Genomic DNA, 22,732 nt, shown 5'->3' with positions numbered 1-22,732 from the left:
AGCAACAGGGAATCACATCATGTTGAGAGCAGAAGGTTAGAGAGAGCAGAGCATAGAAAAAGCAGAAGTTTGGCGATAACAGAATCTTGCATCGAGCAGGAACATGCCTCCGGTTGCGGTTTACTCGCTTACTCTTGATCGGCGGGTGATTGCCCTGTCATCTACCTTGAGAGCGGGCTCTGGGACTTCACTGCACTCTTGCTCAGTGCCTCCACCTTAGAAATACCTTTGATTTCTGACAGCCCTTTTGGTTCTGGTCAACAGCTGTTTAACGCCCATCAACATGGGTGTTTTCAGCTCCAACCCCAACGCCCATCAATATGGGTGTTTTCAGCTCCAACCCCAAAGACCTTCTGGAAAAATCCCACAACTTCCCAGAATTCCAACCATAGCTTCACTCTGAATTCTATATGGCAACAGAGCTTAGTTGAGATGTCACTAGATATTCAGATTCATTAATTTTTAGTTTCAAAAACAAACCTTTTGATTCTGTGGTCTACCTGAATAACTTACATTTCTAATGAAGTCAGGGCAATTCTCCCCCGCCCCGCCCCGACCCACTGACTGTGACCATTTCCTAAAGAAAGAAGACAAAGGTCACCACCTCTAGTACGCCTGGGCCCAGGACCCACCCAAGATGGCCAACAACCCTGACCTAAAACGGCACAAAGAAAAGTGTCATTCACCTAACTTTGACTTCATAGATACACGTGGAATCCTTTGAACTGCCATTAATTGAGGTATCCTGGCACGCTCTAAAGACCAGCACAGCAATTACCTTACCCTTACAACTTCAATCTTACCAAAACTAATAATTATATCAAAAATATTAATATGAACCATGAACGAGATGATTATGACAGCTTGCAGATAGGTGTTCACCTATAACGCCACTTTCAAGTTAAAAAGAAAACTCCAGGATGACCATGTTGGTTACTTCAAAATTAAGAATCATACAACACGCTGAGAAATGCAGAGATGAGCCAAATGCTGTCTTGGCGACCATGCAAGAAGATTAGGACATGATCAAAAGTATAGTGCAGTATTTGAAAAGGTCATCTTTGTGAATAGCTAGCACTGCAACTGGTTCATTGAGAATGAAGCTGAAATTTCTCCGTTGTTACGACAGCAAGCATGTGGCTTATAGCAGTTGGTTGAATAACCTAATAAGAACAAGATCAAATCAGCATCTGGTCCAGACATGACAGAGATAAGAAATATCATTAGTGAAGGCACAAGCTTGAAAAATGTCTGCCAGCTCTTCACTGACAAAGATGAAATCATGTGAAGATGGATTCAACATCTAAAGCATATACTGAAACAATCAGAAGTGACAAAGCAAAATCTCCCACTTGGGATAATTAAATTAGAAAAAAAACTGTGATGTTTATGAATAATGGAAAGGCACCTGGACCAGTTGGCATGCAGTGATGTCAAATCTGTTTGAATATAGATAACAATATCTGCACTGCAAGATCTGAAGAATGTCATTCTTATTGCTGTCTAAAAATGCAAGAGAGTTTGGTCAAATTGCAGCAAATACTGAAGCATTTCTCTTTGCTGAAAGATTGCTATTCCACAATGCTCCTGATAGGCTCACTGCTTCAGTGTCAGCAGATATCAGTGTGGGCTCTGTGGCAACTCGAGCACTGTTGGCAGGCCCTTCACATTCTGTCAATGCAGAAAAAGGGTTTAATGCAGAACAAAAGCATTTGTGTGGTAGTCTATAAATCTGGAAAAAAATGGAGCTTTGCAAAATATGTGTTTTCTAATAGGTTTAACAACATTGCTAAATGAAGCTGCAGTGGCATACTTGTCGGAGTGGCCGTACGTGTTCAGAAACTTTTCTTGTGACCATTGAGCAAAATAAGGGGATGGCATTGCCACAGACATTGGACCTTTGCTTTAATGTAACGCTGAGGGATGTATTTTTTTAAAATTCATTTATAATTTATAAGACCATAAGACATAGGAGCAGAATTAGGCCACTCGGCCCATCAAATCTGCTCCACCATTCAATCATGGCTGATATTTTTCTCATCCCCATTCTCCTGCCTTCTCCTCATAACCCCAAATCGCCTTATTAATCAAGAATCGATCTATCTCTGTCTTAAAGACACTCAGTGATTTGGCCTCTACAGCCTTCTGCGGCAAAGAGTTCCACAGATTCACCACCACCTGGCTAAAGAAATTCCTCCTCATCTCTGTTCTATAGGATCGCCGATTTACAGAACGTGGGAGTCACAGGATAGGCCAGCATTTATGGCCTATCCATAGTTGCCCTTTACCCACATTGCTGTTAAGGAGGGAATTCCAGGATTTTTCCCCAGCGACAGTGAAGGAACGGCGGTATATTTCCAAGTCAGGGTTCTGTGACTTGGAGGAGGACCTACATGTGGTAGAGTTCCCAGTTATGTGCTGCCCTTGTCTTTCTAGATGGTAGTGGTCTTGGGTTTGGAAGGTGCTGTCTGAGGAACCTTGGTGAGTTAATGCAGTGCATCTTGTAGATGGTGCACACGGTTGCCACTGTTCGTTAGAGGTGGAGAGTTTGAATGTTTGTAAAAGGGGAAGCAATCAATCAGGCTGCTCTGTCCTGGATGATGTTGAGCTTCTTCAATGTTGTTGGAGTTGCACTCATCCAGGCAAGTCGAACGTATGCCATTACACTCCTGACTTTTGCCTTGTAGATGGTGGACGGGCTTTTGGGAATCAGGAGGTGAGTTACTCTTTGTAGGATTCTTAGCTTTTGACCTGCCCCAGTAACCACAGTATTAATATGGCTTGTCCAGTTCAGTTTCTGATCGATGGTAAACCCCAGGATATTGATTGTGGGGGGATTCGGCAATGGTAATGTCAAGGGGCGATGATTAGATCCTCTCTTGTAGGAGATGGTCATTGCTTGGCACTTGTGTGGCACAAATGTAACTTGCCACTTGTCAGCCCAAGCCTGGATATTGTCCAGGTCTTGGTGCATTTGGGCATGGACTGCTTCTTTACCTGAGGTGTCGCGAATGGTATTTGTAACATCTTGATTAGAATGCTACTTTTTGAAGTAAAATTAAGAATGAGTATCAAGCTCTTCCAGCAAATTCAGTTTGTCGAAATGTATTCAAAGGGGTAACTTGAAAACTGCCAAGACTATACCTTATTGCGTCAGTCAGAACGTAATCATCGACTTCCTGGCATCAAAATGATCCAGGCTTAATATTAACATAGTATTTACATAGAATTTACAGTGCAGAAGGAGGCCATTCGGCCCATCGTGTCTGCACCGGCTCTTGGAAAGAGCACCCTACCCAAGGTCAACACCTCCACCCTTTCCCCATAACCCAGTAACCCCACCCAGCACCAAGGGCAATTTTGGACAATAAGGGCAATTTACCATGGCCAATCAACCTAACCTGTACATCTTTGGACTGTGGGAGGAAACTGGAGCACCCGGAGGAAACCCACGCACACACGGGGAGGATGTGTAAACTCCGCACAGACAGTGACCCAAGCCAGAATCGAACCTGGCACCCTGGAGCTGTGAAGCAATTGTGCTATCCACAATGCTACCGTGCTGCCCTAAACTTGACAAAATGGTCATATTTCTTTGATAATTCAACTCCGAGACATTGCGCTTGGTGAGCAGCAGGATCGGGCAACATTATCTGACAACACTATTGGTCATAAGATTGTGAGCTTTGTGAGAATGATGTGAACTGGATTTGGAAAGCTGAATGTCAGAATATTTGGAGAGTGGCCTCAAACTGTAGATGGTTGTCAAATTATAGGAAGCCAATTCCTCTGTAACACTGTGAGGAATAATATGGTGTGCCTCGCGATTTTCATGTAAAATGAGAACGTGAAGCTTGGTAACCTGAAGTGAATGAAAATAAAAGCAGCATGAAGAGAAGCATCTGAGGGGGAAGGGAATAGATGGTTACAATGGTAGACTTCGGTGCGAAAGGTAGGAGGAGGCTCATGTGGAGCATAAACTCCAGCATGGACAGGGGAAGCTGAATGGCCTTTCTCGGTGTCATATAATCCTATGGAACTATGGGATTGGGACTTCCGGTGGCGGCCATGGAGTAAACGGTCGCACATTCAGCAGCTCTTGCTCTTAGTGTTTTTTTTAATGGCGTTTAAGCCGGATTTTTCAGAAAATTTCTCAACATAAGTTGATCGAAGGGAGAGGAAAAGGAAGTGACTCTCAATTTATGGAATTGTGTCCAAATAAGAGTCGAAAAAGGAGAAACCAAAAGATGAGTGCAAGCAAGAACCAGAGGTAACTGAGCTCAATGGTAACGAGGCAAAGTGTGTCCATGCCAGCTTACTGGTCGATGGAGCAATGGGTCGAGTACCTGGATGAGAAGTTCACCCGGCATCGCAAGGAGTGTACAGAAGATGTAACCCAGATGATAGCCTCGATTAAGGAGGTGGTTGACCGGGTGGAGGAGAAAATGGCGACGGATGGGGAGGAGGGCATGAATCAATTCCTGTGGAGGCTAGAGTTCCCGAAGATAAATGAGGAGCTGGTGGAGGCGCTGGGGGGCCCGATTGGGCTTGGGGAGGTGATAGATGGACTGGGGGGCGATGCAATCAGGTAAAGCCCCGGGACCTGATGGGTTCCCAGTGGAATTTTATAAGAGGTTCTCTGGGTTACTGGGGCCACTCCTGGTTAAGGCTTTCAACGAGTCCAAGGAGCTGGGGGTACTCCGCCCAACGTTATCAAAGGCATCAATTTCTCTCATCCTGAAACGGGACAAGGATCCGGAGAGCTGTGGATCGTACAGGCCAATCTCGTTCTTGAATGTAGATTTTCAGATTTAGATACAGATTTCATTTCATTCAGATGCCAAATGATTGGCAAAGATCCTGGCCACTCGAATAGAGGATTGCGTCCCAGAGATAATAGGGGAGGATCAGACGGGATTTGTAAAGGGCAGGCACCTGACATCCAACATTAGACGGCTTCTTAATGTAATTATGATGCCAGCGGAGGGGCGCGAGGCTGAGGTGGTAGTTGCCATGGACGTGGAGAAGGCTTTCGACCGAGTGGAGTGGAAGTATCTATGGGATATTTTAGGCAGGTTTGGGTTTGGACAGTGATTTGTGGAGTGGGTCCGGATACTGTACCAGGCCTCGGTGGCAAATGTAAGAACTAACTGAGTTCGGTCAGAATACTTTAGTCTTTGTCGGGGGATAAGGCAGGGATGCCCGCTCTCCCCATTACTGTTTGCCATGGCCATAGAACCCTTAGCAATGGCTCTGAGAGCAGCGAATACCTGGATTGAAATAGTGAGGGGGGGTGGGGGGGGGTGGAGCACAGGGTCTCTCTCTATGCGGACAATTTGCTGCTTTATATCACGGACCCTGTGGGGAGATGATCAAAATCATGGAGGTATGAGGAGAATTTGGGTGATTTTTCAGGCTATAAGTTAAACATGGGAAAAAACAAGATGTTCGTGATTCAGGCACGGGGGCAGGAAAGGAGGCTGAAGGAGCTACCTTTTAAAGTGGTTGAGAAGAGTTTTAGGTATCTGGGGATTCAAGTGGCCAAGGATTGGGGGCAGCTTCACAAGTAAAAATTTGGGCAAAGCAGTGGATCAAATGAGAAGGGATTTTTGTAGATGAGACATGCTCCCACTGAGGCTGTGGGGAGGGTTCAGACAGTGAAGAGGACTGTCTTTCCGAGACTGCTCTTCTTTTTTCAGTGTCTCCCGATTTTTGTGGCAAAGACCTTTTTCAGAAGTATTAATGTGACGATATTGAGGTTTATATGGGTGGGTAAAGCCCCGAGAGTAAAGAGGGTACTCCTGGAACGGGCCCACGGGGAAAGGGGATTGTCTCTCCCGAGCTTTATTAACTATTACTGGGCTTCCAATATATCGATGGTCAGGAAGTGGGTAGTGGGGGAGGGGTCGGTCTGGGAGCGGATGGAGGCAGCATCCTGCAATGGTACGAGTCTGGAGGCTTTACTGACGGCGCCCCTGCCGTTCCCGCCGGCTCGTTACTCCACAAGTCCTGTGGTGGTGGCAGCTCTGAGGGTGTAGGGCAATGGAGGCAGCATATGAGACTGGAGGGGGCGTCAGTGTGGTCACCGATCTGTGACAATCACCGGTTTGTCCAGGGGGGGCTGGATGGGGGCTTTAAGGTATGGCGGCAGGCAGGGATTGAGAGGTTTGGGCATCTATTCATCCAGGAGGGCTTCCCGACCTTGGGGACATTAGAGGAGGAGTTTGACTTGCCGGGAGGGAATGGGTTTCTGTATGTTCAAGTGTGGGACTTCAAGCTTTCCTCACCTCCCCCTGAGGGGACTACAGGATAAAATGCTGTCAAAAACAGGGGTTGGAGGTGGGAAGGTTTCGGACATATACTGGGAATTGTTAGAGTGGGAAGGGGCCCCTATCAGAGAGGTGGAGGGGAGCTGGAAACTGAACTGTGGGAAAAAGCCTTGAAAAGCATCCTGTGCTAGACTCAGCTTGATTCTGTTCAAGGTAGTCCACAGAGCCCACATAACGGTAGCCCGGATGAGTAGCTTCTACGAGGAGTTGGAGGACAGATGTGGGCGGTGTGGGGGTAGCCCGACCAACCATGTTCATATGTTTTGGGCATGTCCGAAACTGAAGGAATTCTGGCAGGGATTTGCAGATGTTATGTCAGAAGTCCTGGAAGGTAGGGTAACTCCGAGTCCAGAATTAGCAATATTTGGGGTGTCGGACGATCCGGGGGCAAAGGGCGGGAGTGAGGTCGATATTCTAGCCTTCTCCTCCCTGGTGGCCTGGAGACGGATCTTGCTGAGATGGAGGGACTCGGAGCCCCCGAAATCAGGAGTGTGGGTCAGCGATATGGTAGAGCTTCTCAGTCTGGAGAAAATCAAGTTTACTTTTAGAGGATCAATACAGGGATTCGCCCGGGGTTGGCAGCCGTTCATCGATTTCTTTAACAAAAAGTGAATGTCAGCAGTAAGGGGGGAAAGGGAAAAAGGGGGGGGGTGAAAATAGTAGGCATGGTAATGTGAAATAAGGACAGGAAATTTAGTATACGGGTAATTGGGGATAGGGCGGGAGAAGTGGGGTACGTGGTTTATTGTGTGTTGTTATTTTAGGGGGCATTTTGTGCATCAACCCGCGTGGTTGTTTTAGAAATGTCAATATGTTAAATTGTGAAAATTATAAATGCTTCAATAAAATATATATTTTTTTAAACTATGGGATTGGGTGCAGAATGGTACATTTCCCTTCCAACTTTCAGCAGAGAATGTCTTCAAGAACTGACTTCCATTACCACCTGTGCTGGATCACTCTTCCACCACTTTATTAAGAATCTTACCATTTAGTACATATATGGGGGGGCAATTCTCCAATATGGAGCCCAAGTGCAAGTGTTCGTGCTGTCGTTAACACCGTCGCGTTTCACAACGGCGCAAACCGGGCCCGAGTACAACAGATTCTGGCCCCCTGCACGGCGCTGGAGCGGTTCACGCCGCTCCAGGCTCCTTTCGGCACCGCGCCAACCCGCGCATGTGCGGGGGACTCCTTTAGCGCACCAGCCCCGATTCAACATGGCGTCAGTGTTCAGGGGCCGGCCGTGCCAGAAAGCAGGCCCGGGGGTGGGGGGAGTGGCCGGCCCGCCGATTGGTGGGCCCCAATCGCAGGCCAGACCCCATCGGAGGCCCCTCCTGGTGAAGGATCCCCCCCCCACGTTACAGGCCGCGCCCCGACCGTTCGCGCAGAGTTCCCGTCGGCAGCGACCAAGGGTGAAGGGCGCCGGCTGAACTCTGTCATATTGGCGCGACCGCTTGGCCCATCCGAACCTGAGAATCGGCGGCCCCGCCGATTCCAACGGCCCACGGCTGGCGCCACGCCAAACGCACCGACGCACATGGCGCCGATTCTCTGCACCTCAGTGAATTGCGCGCCAGCACGGGGCGTCGTGGCGCGGTTGCGGTGATTCTCCGGCCCAGCGCGGGGCTCGGAGAATCGCCCCCTCGTAATCAGTGTTGTTTTCTTTATAATTTATTCCATAGTTCTTTACATTGATCTATCTGCAATCTGTCTGTTCATAACTGTTAAACTGTATGTGCTCCTGACCTCTCTTCTCAGTTTGTTATGCATCTTTGTTGTCAACAGATGACATTACTTTGTGCTTATGACCAAGTAATTTGTATAAAATTAACAAATTGACCCAGCATCATCGATTTACCCCTGTTTTTCTGCTTAACGGGAATACAATTGCATGGATGGCTAGTTTAGAAAGCATTCCTTTTATTTTTATTTCATTTAATTCTCATAGCCAGGCATACACGTCTCCTCATCCAACAGTTTCTAACAACCCGTATTTCCAACATTGAGCGTATTCAGTTTTCCACAAGCTGTGATATGCTCAAATTCCATAAATTGGTTTAAAGAAATGCCTGTCTAGATCTTTGATTATCACACTCCTTTATAAGCATTTATGAATGAATATTAATTAATTGGAAGTTTCTCCCCACACACTGAATGGAGGAGGGGGGGGAGTTTTCCGAGGCACGGGGAAGTGGGATACCATGCATGCAGACAGTTAAACCCGCCAAAGTTTTTGTCAGGTCAGGTTGCTGACAGCATTCATTCCTCTTCTGACTTTCTGCAGGCAGATTGAGAGTGAGCAGGGAACTCTCAAGTTAGCTGAGGTAATCAAAAAGTGAATTAAGACCTTTTTTTAACCCTCATTTCTGGATTTCCCAGCCAGGGAATCTATTTCCCGACCTGTTAGCAACTCACCAGAATTATTGAAGGGACTGCACAGCAGGAAGAACTTCTTCAACTGATTAGCTGTGAAGTCTTTGAAGAGGACCAACCATGGTTATTGAGAGTTTGCTGTCCAAAGCTGTTCTTCTCTGAGTGCTCTCACTGCTCGACAGATGATTGCCGACTTGTAAGAATCCATAGAACCCTACCATGCAGAAGGGGGCCATTCAGGCCATCGAGTCTGCACCGTTCCCTCCCCCCCCCCCCCCCCCACCCCAAAGGGCATCCTACCAAGGCCCACTCCCCTGCCTTCTCCTCAGCCACATTCCCCATCACAGGTCAGATGGGAAGGACACTGAGATCCAACTGGAGGGACACAAGATTCCCAACACCAGGGTTCTCTTGGCTTATCTGAGCTCTCTTGGCTTATCTGAGCACCAGTGCCTCAGGAGCCTCATGCTCTCGCAGCAGGTCGCTGCTGACATCTGCAGCCTGTAGAACAAGGCCTCCTCAGTGGAGCACTGGGCATGCATTGTTAGTGGTGATAAGATACCTATTTCTGACCGACCCCCTCTCCCTACCCCCCTACATGTTGTATGCTCACTTCCTCCAAGGCGATCGAGGTGTGAGTGTTCTTGATGGCTTGAGTGAAAAGGAAGAAAGGATAACATTTATGGAGGGTGAGTATGAAGCACACCTGTATAAGAGCAACAGAATGAGGGCTAAGAGTGAGGGTGAGTGTTAGCTGCTCAGATAGGGATGTGATGTGCCTACAGAGATAGGAATGAGGAAGCTTCACGATGGCGTGTCCTGAGGAGTACTGTGCCACAGAATGATGGGAAAGGCAATGTGTGAGGCAGTGCACCATATGTTATGCCACTCACCTTTCCCACCTTCCTAAAGTCCTGGGTTTCCCTTATGCCCTGTCTTGAAGTTAGAAGAACTACATGCCTGTTGTTGGTGTCCACTATCACTCCCAATCTAAGCCTGCTTGGTTGGATAATTTATCCTCTTTTTCCTGTCCTTGGGAGAGCTCACCCCATGGCAAACCCTCAGAAACCTACAGCAGGAGATCTCCGTAAGAATAGGAGACCTGAAAAGCAGCCTTCCCATTGTCTGCTCTTCACTCGTGTAGTTGCTGCAACCTCAAAAACCGAAGTGCTGCTAAGCCCTTGTAGCCCATGCCATAGTCCCTTCAGTTAGAATTCCTTCCTTTGACAGAATGGTAATATCACCCTGCCTGTCTGACAACCTGGAGACAGGATGCTAATGGCAAGGTTGTTGAAGAGCCATGGCCAAGATAACATATTTGTCATTTGGGCTCCTGACCTAAAAATGGTGTCTCTGTTGCAGCAGGGGCAAAGTCCAAACGGTTCTACCTGCTGCTTCTAGGATCTTGTGGTTTTCTGCATTAATATTCATAGTATGAGAAGTGCTTTAAAATGTTTCTGAGCAATGTGATTCAGCAGTTGATTAAATAAAATTCTACATTCTTTTCTTTTACCTTCTGTTGATCCTTTGATGTAGAGGTTCCCAGAGAAGCTCAACAATGCTTCATCCGTAAATCCAATTAAATATAGCAATCTGATCCCACAGCATAGAGAATTAGCAGGGTAGGTTAAGTTTGAGGGCCAGCATATGTCTGAAGTGCTAGATTGATGTCTTGCATCTGTTTTCACTGTTGGAGGTGATATTGAGATGCCAGTGGTACCAGTTAAGGCTGCTGGTGAAATTGTGTAATATAAGTAAATGAAAGAATCATTTTATCTGTGAATAAGGTGCTTGATGTTGATTGTGCTGTGTTCTTGACGTCAGAGTACTGAAAGAAATAGGAAAGGTATTATGTGAGTCGTTGGCTGATGTACTTCATTGCTCTTTGTGGTCTGGGCAAGTATAAATGGACTGGATGGAATTTGTTTTCTGAATACTTAAGAAGTGGAAGATATCAGAGCCAGGGCTGATTGACTATTAATTTAGCATTGATTGTAGGAAAAATGCCAGGAGGAATGATAAGGAATGTGATAAAAGGTTACTTGGTGAAGTAGAGCAGTTATTAAACAATTGTAACAAAGCTTTAGGAATTGGATGTCCTGTTTCTTACCCCAATTGAATTTTTTTGAGATGGTTATCAGGTTAATGAATCATGGTGATCTGATAGATATTATAAATAAAATGGAGCTATTTAGGTAACCTATTAATAAATTGAAGATTTTCTTTGCACAGTCATTGTGTCTCTGGAATAGATCAGTGGAATATGAGGTGAGGATTGATTGCGGCATTTCATAAAAGAGTTGGACTAATTTCCTGAGAGAGGAAGAAATCTCAGATTATAGGTAATTAGATAGGATGGCTCGGGCAAGTGAGATGTACAAGTTTCTGCCGCTGCGGTACTGGAGCTTATTTGATTGCATTTACTGTCATTTTATTCAGCCTAAGTCTTCATCAAAGCTTCCAAACCTATATTCACAGCCACCCCATTGACCTACCATGCCATGTGGTCTTGTTCGTTCCATCATATATATTATAGGTAAGACTATCTCTGATCACTTCCTTGTATCACTCACCACCAATATCCCCTTTCTACACTACAACCCTATCATTTTTAAATTTCATCCCTGGAAAAAGTATCCCCAATTCATCTGCACTTTCAAATTCCCAACTATCTCGTCTTTGGCCCTCCAATCAGCACAACATTTCTACCATTACTCATTTATTCAACTGCACCCTCACCTCCACCTTTGATGTTCTAGTCCCCAGACAAACCATTACTCTCACCCTGACCGTTCCCTTGGTGCAGCCTTCATCTTTGCTCCCTTAAGTCAAGGGGATGCAGGCTTGGGAGGACTTAGCAGGTCTAGTTATCCACAGCCACATCTGGCTGGATCACTTAAAACACTATCAGATTCTGCTCTCACCTGCTAAAACAGCTCCGTATCCCTGTATCATCCTGGAATGCAAAGCTAACTCATCCCTCATTCCAAGCTTCTTATCTCTATAGTAAACAGTCTACTTAAATGCATGTCCTTTGCCCCTCCACTCTGTCCTCTGAAAATAAGAGCAAGGAACTCTTGGACTTCTTTACAACTAAGATGATCTTGAAAATCCAATCAGCTAGGGCAGCACGGTGGCACAGTGGTTAGCACTGCTGCCTCACGGAGCCGAGGTCCCAATTTCGATCCCGGCTCTTGGTCACTGTCCGTGTGGAGTTTGCACATTCTCCCCGTGTTTGCGTGGGTTTTACCCCCACAAGCCAAAGATGGTCAGGGTAGATGGATTGGCCACATAAAAATGCCCTTAATTGGAAAAAATGAATTGGGTACTCTAAATTTTTTTTAAATGAAAAACAAAACAAAAAAAAAATAAAAAATAAAATCCAATCAGCTTCCACTGCATCCCACCCTTCCATAGCCCGCCTGGCCAAGCTACTTGTAATGCTTCTGCCCTAGCCCTGAACTAGCATCTTCCTTTCATTTCTCTCCTATGCTCTCTCAGAGCTTATCTTGACCATGTGAACCCCGTTCTGTTCCCTTGATCCAATTTCCACTAAATTGCTGATCGCCCAACTCCACTGTCCCCACCCCTATGGTTGCCAACCCTCCAGGATTGGCCTAGAACCTCCAGGAATTGAAAATCAATCTCCAGGACTCTGTTGTGTGCAACCCTGGAGAAAAATCAACAGGTCATACATACACTTTTGTGTCTTCCCCTTTACCTGATAAGAAAATATCGAAGATGGAGTGGGGAGGGCGGTGGTGGGGACGAAGGGGTGTCCCGGGGAGATGTTTTTGCTGCCAGTCAAGCTTCATCCAATTGGGTAATCGGTCTTTTTATTTTACGATTGGGAAAAGAAAGCAGTATGTTACAAGATTGGAGGTGTTGACCATATAATGGCTGGAGTGGGGGTTTAGTCATGTGTTGAAACCTCCAAGAATACGTTTAATCACAGTTGGCATCTCTACTCCTGACTATTGTAATAGGTTCTCCCTCTTCAGGTGTTGTTGTTCTCTTCTTTAACTCTGCTCTTCTCTTCAAAAGACCAACCCTTGATTGCAGAGCCCTTACCAACTGCTCTTCCAATGAAGCAGGACATTTCAATTTGTTAAAGGTGTTATTTTAATATAAGTTGTTGCTGCATTTAGGAGTCAGTGTTTTCCACCTATTTATCTCCGGATTATTTATTTTTGTGCCTTCAGGCTGTTGGGTGAATAAATGGATAAGCAAAGATTAGTCTTTTCTTGCCCACCTTTTATATGTCTGCACATATATTTCCATATCAGCCTGCAATAAATTACATCAGATAACAATCTGATCAATGGAATACCTGTTCTTCAGTGGAAACCCTTGTTTATGACATCAATGAGATTATTTGCAATTTAAATCAAAGCATCAATATGATTGGGATCAAAGACCCCTTTGTATATCAACGTCAATGTTATGATTTGGCATAGTATGAATTTCCTGCAGTCCTTCATAAAGAAGCTAAACAATTGCTGCAGTAGACATTGGCAGCATGAAGACCAGGCAATTTTAATTCCCGAGTCTCATTTACATGTTGCCAGTCAGCTGCCTGCCTGAAACAGTGGAAAGCAACAGCGGACTGGTGGATGGGAGCAGACGTTCTCTGGGCAGGAGGCCAAGGTAAGTCGCAGTGAGGGATTTTTGGGAGGGATTTGAGGAAGAGCTGGGGAAGGGAAGCATCATATTCTGTTAAAAGCACACAAGGAAAATTTAAAGACATCACAACTAGTCCAAACACATCCTCTCCCCCCTGTGTTTAACTGGTGGGAAAACCACAGCACCATCCCCGCTGGGGCCTGATTCTGCATGATTTAAAAACTAACCCCATCAGATTCAGTCCTTTGCTATCCACTCAGAAGCAGTTTAAAATGAGTATCTTATTGAAACAGGTGGGAAATTTACAAATAAGTCATCATAGCCATTGTCACACTTAGGATCTGACATTGTCTCCATTAAATGGGAAAGGCTATTCAAATGACGGACTGTTTGTTCCAGAGGCTACACACAATCTGCCATATGTTGGGATATTGGAAATCCATTTAATCTCTCGCCAAACATCAGCAATTAAATATCAAGCAAAACTCTGGAATGTGTATTTTACTTTCATGGAATCATAGAATCCCTACAGTGCAGAAAGAGGCCATTCGGCCCACGGGTCTGCACCGCCTCTCCGAAAGAGCACCCCACCCAGGTCCACTTCCCCATCCAACTCACCCTATCCTCATAACCTAACCTGCACTAAGGGGCAATTTTTCATGGTCAATCGACGCAAGCTGTGCAACTTTAGACTGTGGAAGGAAACTGGAGCAACCGTAGGAAACCCATGCAAATACGGGGGTAAGGTGCAAACTCCACACAGTCACCCAAGGCCAGAATTTAACCCGGATCCTGAGTGCTGTGAGGCAGCTGTGCTAACCTCGATGCCCCCCACACTGTGCCACTGTGCAGCCTTTGTTTCCCTTATGAGATGGGTTTGAACAATTGCATTCCTGAATGTGGCATTTGATGGAATTGGCAACTTTAAATTACCATGTTCCACACAGCATCAGGTTTTCTCTGAGAATACGATAAATTAATTCTATCCCTTTTCCCTCCCAATCCACCTGTGCTGGTAGGTGCACGTGATTCTCAAAACTCACAGCGTGAGAAACTGTGGGTATAAATTTGTATTATTATTTACTGGACAGGCTTCCTATATTTAAAGTTGATAAATCACTGGGGTCAGATGAGATGCATCCACAGGTACAATGTGTAATAAGGGAGGAAATTGCAGAGACAATTACCATAAATCTTTCAATCCTCCTAAGGTACAAGGGTCATTATAGAGCACTGAAGTTCAAAAAAGAGTGGATGAATAAACTCAGAAATCATAGGCCAATCAGTTCAACCTCAGAATGCTTTTATGAAAGATAATTCTGAACAAAATTAACAGTCATTTGGATAAATGTCGATTAATTACGAACAACCAGCATGGATTTATTAAGGGCAAATTGTGTTTAACTAATTTAATTGAGTTTTTTGATGGCGTTCCAAAGAGAGTTGATCAGGATAATGTGATTGATGTAATGACCATGGACTTCCTAAAGGTGTCTGATAAAGTGTCACATAACAGACGTGTTAGCAAGGTTGAAGCCAATTGTCACATAATGTATCTTCTATCTTACTGGCAGTATGTATTGTATGGAAAGTGATGTGATTTTCTTACCCTTGGAGGTGTATTCCAATGAATTAGTTAAACAGCAAGCTTTTCTGAGTTTAAAATGAAGGAAGCTATGTATTCTCACACATACCCCAAGTTAACGCAACATCATACACCGTCTCATGCATACACATGTGTATACACACACATACATTGATAACACTTTTACATATTACTGTTACTTTAGTCTCTGATCTATGATTTCCGGTCTCCCATGAGGCAGGGCTTTGGTTTCTTGAATGGATTCAATGATGCAAAGTTGAAGTGAGGGCCCAATAAAATTAAGAGTTCACAGCAGGTTGAGGTTTTCTTGTAGTTTAATATCTCGGAGGTTTGTTTTCAGGTGAACTTTGAAATTGGAACAGGTTAAGCCCTTTGGATGCGTGATGGCTTGCAGCTAGTTTCAGAGTCAGGTTCTCAGACTGGCTGAGAAATGGCCAAGGGTGACACTACCTTTTCTGCAGTGTCTGTTTCTTTGGTGTTTTTCTGCAGACCGCCCTAGCTCTGTGAATCATTAGATAAAACTCACCTGAAGCCAGTTTTGATCACATGACCAATACTGACAATCATCGAACCAGAATGGTTTGAAATTATAAAGCCATCACCACAGAAGAGAATATAGATGGTGTTCTTTCATGCTTAACTTGTAGTTAACCGGTCTCATCAACATTTTTTTGTTAATTTGCCAACCTGGAGACAGAGCATCTTGTATTTAATGACATTGTGTTTTGGGTAAACTTTGAAAAATGAGAGGCGCAAGGTAAACAGCTAAGTTTTGTCTTGGTATGTCCATTCCAGGGGGAGGCCCCCACCCATGATTATTCAATTCAGGTCTGTCAGGAAGTTCAATGATCTGTGTTGAAAATGCGAAGGCCATTAGCAGCCACATTTACAGCTCATCAGTTCACAGGATATATGTGGAGGCATTGGAGAGGTTGTAGGAAAGATTTGTGGGAATGGCTTCGGGGTTGAGAGACGCGGATGGATTATAGAAGGTGGTTCTGTTCTTTTTGGGAAAGAAAAGGTTGAGAGGAGATTCGATGAAGGTGCTCAAGATCATGAAGGGTCCGGGCAGAGTAGATGGGGCAAAACTGTTTCCATTGGTGGAAGTGTCGAGAACCAGGTGACACTGATTTAAGCTGATGGCAAAATAAGCAACAGCGACAGGAGTAAAAATGTTTTTGGGCTGCAAGTGGCTCGGGTCTGGAATGCACTAAGCCTGGGAGTGTGCTGGAGACAAAGGAAATCATGCCTTTCAAAGGTGAATTGAACAATTGTACAAAGGGAAAAACATTCGTAAGGCTCTGGGGCAAAGGATGTGGGAGTGTGGCTACAAGGGCCAGCACAAATGCAAGGGAAGGAATGGCCTGCTCCCATAGAACAACTATTCAAGAATTCGGTAAACTCAGCTTTAAGAAGTACTTTAGGATCTCAACATATTTGACAACTTGGCTGCCTTTGTCTTATTTGTTTAATCCATCTGTATAGATTGAGATAAATCACATGAACATTCGTGAGTACAGTTCTTGTTTGTCAGGTGCTTGTTTATATTGGTACAAATTGGTACAGATTGTGTCATTCAATGATTTTAAGTGCCAAGAGTTGAATAATGTTTAATTCAGACATGATTTTATAACTTATCAAAAAATTAGACATTATCTCTTTATATGCACTGAATGTTATTTTTGAAATGCTTTTGAAATATCTCATTAATTGAGCTATGTAACATAATTCTCTAACTTAGAAAAATGAGTTGTAAAGAATATTTTATGAAAATATTTATCACAAGCAGCAGTGCACCAGAGACAGCATATAGTATTTCATACATTCACTGAAGAGCTGCAACAACAAAATTAAAGTACAAAAATGGCAATTCTAGCATGTAAAAAATTCTTATTATATAAAAAAAAGCTTGTAAGGTTCATGACAAATATTCCCTGTGACAGAATGTACATTTTATCTTATTCTGCCCTTTAGTTTATTTTAATTAATGCCAGTAGGCAGGATTGATTTTCATGTCTGGTAGTTAGGATCTTTGAGAATCCCAAAGGTCGTCTGTACACTGTGCTCTGTCTTTTGCCACCGTGCTGTATGGAAGACATTAGTTATATCTCTCACTGTTGCAGATGGCCTGTGAATAAAGACATCAAGTTAATAGGCAGGATGACAAGCAGCTATAGCGTCTGGTGCTCTGGTAGTGTAAATGGCAGGTCAGCACTGATTTCAATACATTAGAGGCCCAGAGTCTTGAGCTTCTGAGCTTCAAAAAAATGATGGGAACACATGCTGCCACACCAGCACATGATTTGAATAAAAGAGAAAATAACAAGATATATTTACAATACGTTTAATCCTAATTTTTTTTATGAAGTTACAGCTGCCTACACAATGTAGAAGCAGACATTTTAATGGCACTTTGTTATTTTCCAAATTCATGTTTATTTTTGAAAAGTGATTGCTGTCACAATAAATGCTGCTTGATAAACCCACCGGAATAGACTTCCCTGCCATGATGCAATCTTTGTGATCTTAATTTCTTCTCTTTCTGTGAGGAATTGTTTTGACTTTGTTCCTGGTGCTTGAGAAAGTTTTGCAGTATCTTGCTCTGTCTGGACATTTTACTTCCTTATAAAAGTCCAATCGTTAGTAAGTCCTCTTTTAATTATCTCTCCAACCACCTAATAAAGAAGCAATATGTGCGGCAGACAGGATGGAGATAACAATCACATGCAAGTGTTTATATGTTTCACTTAGCACTCTTTCCATTGCAGTTGTTGAGGATAATTTGCCTTGAATAAAGTATAATCTGCCACCCAGATGTAACACAGTTCTCTATACTGTTAGCTTTTCTTTTACCCTTTGATCTAGTAATCTGTTATTTGTTGGATAAAGTAGTCTGAATTTGTTAAAAAGAAGTACTGGCAATTATATACAAAAGCAAAGTGCAGATGCTCATGGATGGTCATTGACCTTAAACATTAACTCAGTTTGTTCACTCCACCGATGCTGCCAGATCTGCTAAATATTTCCAGCATTTTCTGGCAACCATATAATTTTACTGTGGTGATGTGGGAAGGACAAGATTAATAAATTATTTATTTTTCCATAACGGCGATATAAAATTCTTTGCCATTTTATGGTTAAAGAGGGAAGTCTTTTCCCAGTTTTTCATTAATCATCTCATAGTGCCAACATTTTAAATGTAAGCAGCAACATCAACAAAACGCATTTTTGCAGCACCTCTAAATGTAGAAAAACATCCCGAGGTAGTTCACAAGAGGTTTAATCAGACCAAACTGGACAACAAGATTTCAAAAAAGGGAGCTATTATGAAGGGCAGCCTTCCTTTTCATTCTTTCATGGGACGTGAGCATTTCTGGCAAGTCCAGGATTTGTTGCTCATCCCTAATTACCCTTGAGAAGGTAGTGGTGAGCCATCCTCTTGAACTGCTGCAATCTAACTGTTGTGGAGGTGCACCTACAGTACGAGAAGGGCGTCTCAGGATTTTGACAGTGAAGGAACTTCAATGTAGTTCTTTTTTTTTAAATTAAATATTTTATTGAAAATTTTTGGTCAACCAACACAGTACATTGTGCATCCTTTACACAATATTATAACAACACCAATAACAATGACCTGTTTTATAAACAAACAAAAAAAATGAATAAATAATAAATAACAAAAATGAAAACTAGCCCTAATTGGCAACTGCCTTGTCACAAGTAACACTCTCCAAAAATATAATTTAACAGTCCAATATATAATTATCTGTAGCAACGACCTATCCATACTATACAGTATATATTAACAACCCTGAGAGTCCTTCTGGTTCCCCCCCCCCACCCCCCCGATCCTGGGCTGCTGCTGCTGCCTTCTTTTTCCCATTCCGTCTATCTTTCTGCGAGGTATTCGACGAACGGTTGCCACTGCCTGGTGAACCCTTGAGCCGACCCCCTTAGGACGAACTTAATCCGCTCTAGCTTTATAAACCCCGCCATGTCATTTATCCAGGTCTCCACCCCCGGGGGCTTGGCTTCTTTCCACATTAGCAATATCCTGCGCCGGGCTACTAGGGACGCAAAGGCCAAAACATCGGCCTCTCTCGCCTCCTGCACTCCCGGCTCTTGTGCAACCCCAAATATAGCCAACCCCCAGCTTGGTTCGACCCGGACTCCTACTACTTTTGAAAGCACCTTTGTCACCCCCATCCAAAACCCCTGTAGTGCCGGGCATGACCAAAACATATGGGTATGATTCGCTGGGCTTCTCGAGCACCTCGCACACCTATCCTCCACCCCAAAAAATTTACTGAGCCGTGCTCCAGTCATATGTGCCCTGTGTAATACCTTAAACTGAATCAGGCTTAGCCTGGCACACGAGGACGACGAGTTTACCCTGCTTAGGGCATCTGCCCACAGCCCCTCCTCGATCTCCTCCCCCAGCTCTTCTTCCCATTTCCCTTTTAGTTCATCTACCATAGTCTCCCCTTCGTCCCTCATTTCCCTATATATATCTGACACCTTACCATCCCCCACCCATGTCTTTGAGATCACTCTGTCCTGCACCTCTTGTGTCGGGAGCTGCGGGAATTCCCTCACCTGTTGCCTCGCAAAAGCCTTCAGTTGCATATACCTGAATGCATTCCCTTGGGGCAACCCATATTTCTCGGTCAGCGCTCCCAGACTCGCGAACTTCCCATCCACAAACAGATCTTTCAGTTGCGTTATTCCTGCTCTTTGCCACATTCCATATCCCCCATCCATTCCCCCCGGGGCAAACCTATGGTTGTTTCTTATCGGGGACCCCCCCAAGGCTCCAGTCTTTCCCCTATGCCGTCTCCACTGTCCCCAAATCTTCAGTGTAGCCACCACCACCGGGCTTGTGGTGTAGTTCCTCGGTGAGAACGGCAATGGGGCTGTCACCATAGCCTGTAGGCTAGTCCCCCTACAGGACGCCCTCTCTAATCTCTTCCACGCCGCTCCCTCCTCCTCTCCCATCCACTTACTCACCATTGAAATATTAGTGGCCCAATAATACTCACTTAGGCTCGGTAGTGCCAGCCCCCCCCTATCCCTGCTACGCTGTAAGAATCCCTTCCTCACTCTCGGGGTCTTCCCGGCCCACACAAAACCCATGATGCTCTTTTCAATCCTTTTTAAAAAAGCCTTCGTGATCACCACCGGGAGGCACTGAAACACAAAGAGGAATCTCGGGAGGACCACCATCTTAACCGCCTGCACCCTCCCTGCCATTGACAGGGATACCATATCCCATCTCTTGAAATCCTCCTCCATCTGTTCCACCAACCGCGTTAAATTTAACCTATGCAATGTGCCCCAATTCTTAGCTATCTGGATCCCCAGGTAACGAAAGTCCCTTGTTACCTTCCTCAACGGTAGGTCCTCTATTTCTCTACTCTGCTCCCCTGGATGCACCACAAACAACTCACTTTTCCCCATGTTCAATTTATACCCTGAAAAATCCCCAAACTCCCCAAGTATCCGCATTATTTCTGGCATCCCCTCCGCCGGGTCCGCCACGTATAGTAGCAAATCGTCCGCATACAAAGATACCCGGTGCTCTTCTCCTCCCCTAAGTACTCCCCTCCACTTCTTGGAACCCCTCAACGCTATCGCCAGGGGCTCAATCGCCAGTGCAAACAATAATGGGGACAGAGGGCATCCCTGCCTTGTCCCTCTATGGAGCCGAAAATATGCAGATCCCCGTCCATTCGTGACCACGCCCGCCACTGGGGCCCTATACAACAGCTGCACCCATCTAACATACCGCTCTCCAAAACCAAATCTCCTCAACACCTCCCACAAATAATCCCACTCCACTCTATCAAATGCTTTCTCGGCATCCATCGCCACTACTATCTCCGTTTCTCCCTCTGGTGGGGCCATCATCATTACCCCTAACAACCTCCGTATATTTGTGTTCAGCTGTCTCCCCTTCACAAACCCAGTTTGGTCCTCGTGGACCACCCCCGGGACACATTCCTCTATTCTCATTGCCATTAGCTTGGCCAGGACCTTGGCATCTACATTTAGGAGGGAAATAGGTCTATAGGACCCGCATTGTAGCGGGTCCTTTTCCTTCTTTAAGAGAAGCAATATCGTTGCTTCAGACATAGTCGGGGGCAGTTGTCCCCTTTCCTTTGCCTCATTAAAGGTCCTCGTCAGTACCGGGGCGAGCAAGTCCACATATTTTCTATAGAATTCGACTGAGAATCCATCCGGTCCCGGGGCCTTTCCCGCCTGCATGCTCCTAATTCCTTTCACCACTTCTTCTACCTCGATCTGTGCTCCCAGTCCCACCCTTTCCTGCTCTTCCACCTTGGGAAATTCCAGCCGATCCAAGAAGCCCATCATTCTCTCCCTCCCATCCGGGGGTTGAGCTTCATATAATTTTTTATAAAATGTCTTGAACACTCCATTCACTCTCTCCGCTCCCCGCTCCATCTCTCCTTCCTCATCCCTCACTCCCCCTATTTCCCTCGCTGCTCCCCTTTTCCTCAATTGGTGTGCCAGCAACCTGCTCGCCTTCTCCCCATATTCGTACTGTACACCCTGTGCCTTCCTCCATTGTGCCTCTGCAGTGCCTGTAGTCAGCAAGTCAAATTCTACATGTAGCCTTTGCCTTTCCCTGTACAGTCCCTCCTCCGGTGCTTCCGCATATTGTCTGTCCACCCTCAAAAGTTCTTGCAGCAACCGCTCCTGTTCCTTACTGTCCTGCTTCCCTTTATGTGCCCTTATTGATATCAGCTCCCCTCTAACCACCGCCTTCAACGCCTCCCAGACCACTCCCACCTGGACCTCCCCATTATCATTGAGTTCCAAGTACTTTTCAATGCACCCCCTCACCCTTAGACACACCCCCTCATCTGCCATTAGTCCCATGTCCATTCTCCAGTGTGGGCGCCCTCCTGTTTCCTCCCCTATCTCCAAGTCCACCCAGTGTGGAGCGTGATCCGAAATGGCTATAGCCGTATACTCCGTTCCCCTCACCTTCGGGATCAATGCCCTACCCAGCACAAAAAAGTCTATTCGCGAGTAGACTTTATGGACATAGGAGAAAAACGAGAACTCCTTACTCCTAGGTCTGCTAAATCTCCACGGGTCTACACCTCCCATCTGCTCCATAAAATCTTTAAGTACCTTGGCTGCTGCCGGCCTCCTTCCAGTCCTGGACTTCGACCTATCCAGCCCTGGTTCCAACACCGTATTAAAATCTCCCCCCATTATCAGCTTTCCCATCTCTAGGTCCGGAATGCGTCCTAGCATCCGCCTCATAAAATTGGCATCATCCCAGTTCGGGGCATATACGTTTACCAAAACCACCGTCTCCCCCTGTAGTTTGCCACTCACCATCACGTATCTGCCCCCGTTATCCGCCACTATAGTCTTTGCCTCGAACATTACCCGCTTCCCCACTAATATAGCCACCCCCCTGTTTTTCGCATCTAGCCCCGAATGGAACACCTGCCCCACCCATCCTTTGCGTAGCCTAACCTGGTCTATCAGTTTCAGGTGCGTTTCCTGTAACATAACCACATCTGCCTTAAGTTTCTTAAGGTGTGCGAGTACCCGTGCCCTCTTTATCGGCCCGTTCAGCCCTCTCACGTTCCACGTGATCAGCCGAGTTGGGGGGCTTCCTACCGCCCCCCCCCTTGTCGATTAGCCATCACCTTTTTCCAGCTCCTCACCCGGTTCCCACGCAGCTGTATCTCCCCCAGGCGGTGCCCCCCCGCCCATCCTCTCCCATACCAGCTCCCCCCTCTCCCCAGCAGCAGCAACC

The 22,732-nt window shown here is 45.4% G+C and overlaps 1 protein-coding gene and 1 long non-coding RNA gene across 2 annotated transcripts in view; one reads left to right on the top strand and one right to left on the bottom strand.

Annotated features, from left to right (window-relative positions):
• Positions 1 to 22,732, top strand: part of lrmda (leucine rich melanocyte differentiation associated) — a 1,395,917-nt gene that overhangs the window by 1,065,241 nt on the left and 307,944 nt on the right. The window lies entirely within an intron of this gene.
• LOC140403457 (uncharacterized) lies at positions 16,385 to 17,813 on the bottom strand. The gene is made up of 2 exons (XR_011938323.1): positions 17,422 to 17,813; positions 16,385 to 17,062 (listed from the first exon to the last, which is right to left on the bottom strand). It is a non-coding gene; the product is annotated as an uncharacterized lncRNA (long non-coding RNA).

The sequence above is a fragment of the Scyliorhinus torazame genome, chromosome 28, assembly GCF_047496885.1.
Source record: "Scyliorhinus torazame isolate Kashiwa2021f chromosome 28, sScyTor2.1, whole genome shotgun sequence".
NCBI classification, from domain to species: Eukaryota; Metazoa; Chordata; class Chondrichthyes; order Carcharhiniformes; family Scyliorhinidae; genus Scyliorhinus; species Scyliorhinus torazame.
The sequence above is the reverse complement of the archived record's forward strand: the minus strand, read 5'-3'. Positions and strand labels throughout refer to the sequence as shown.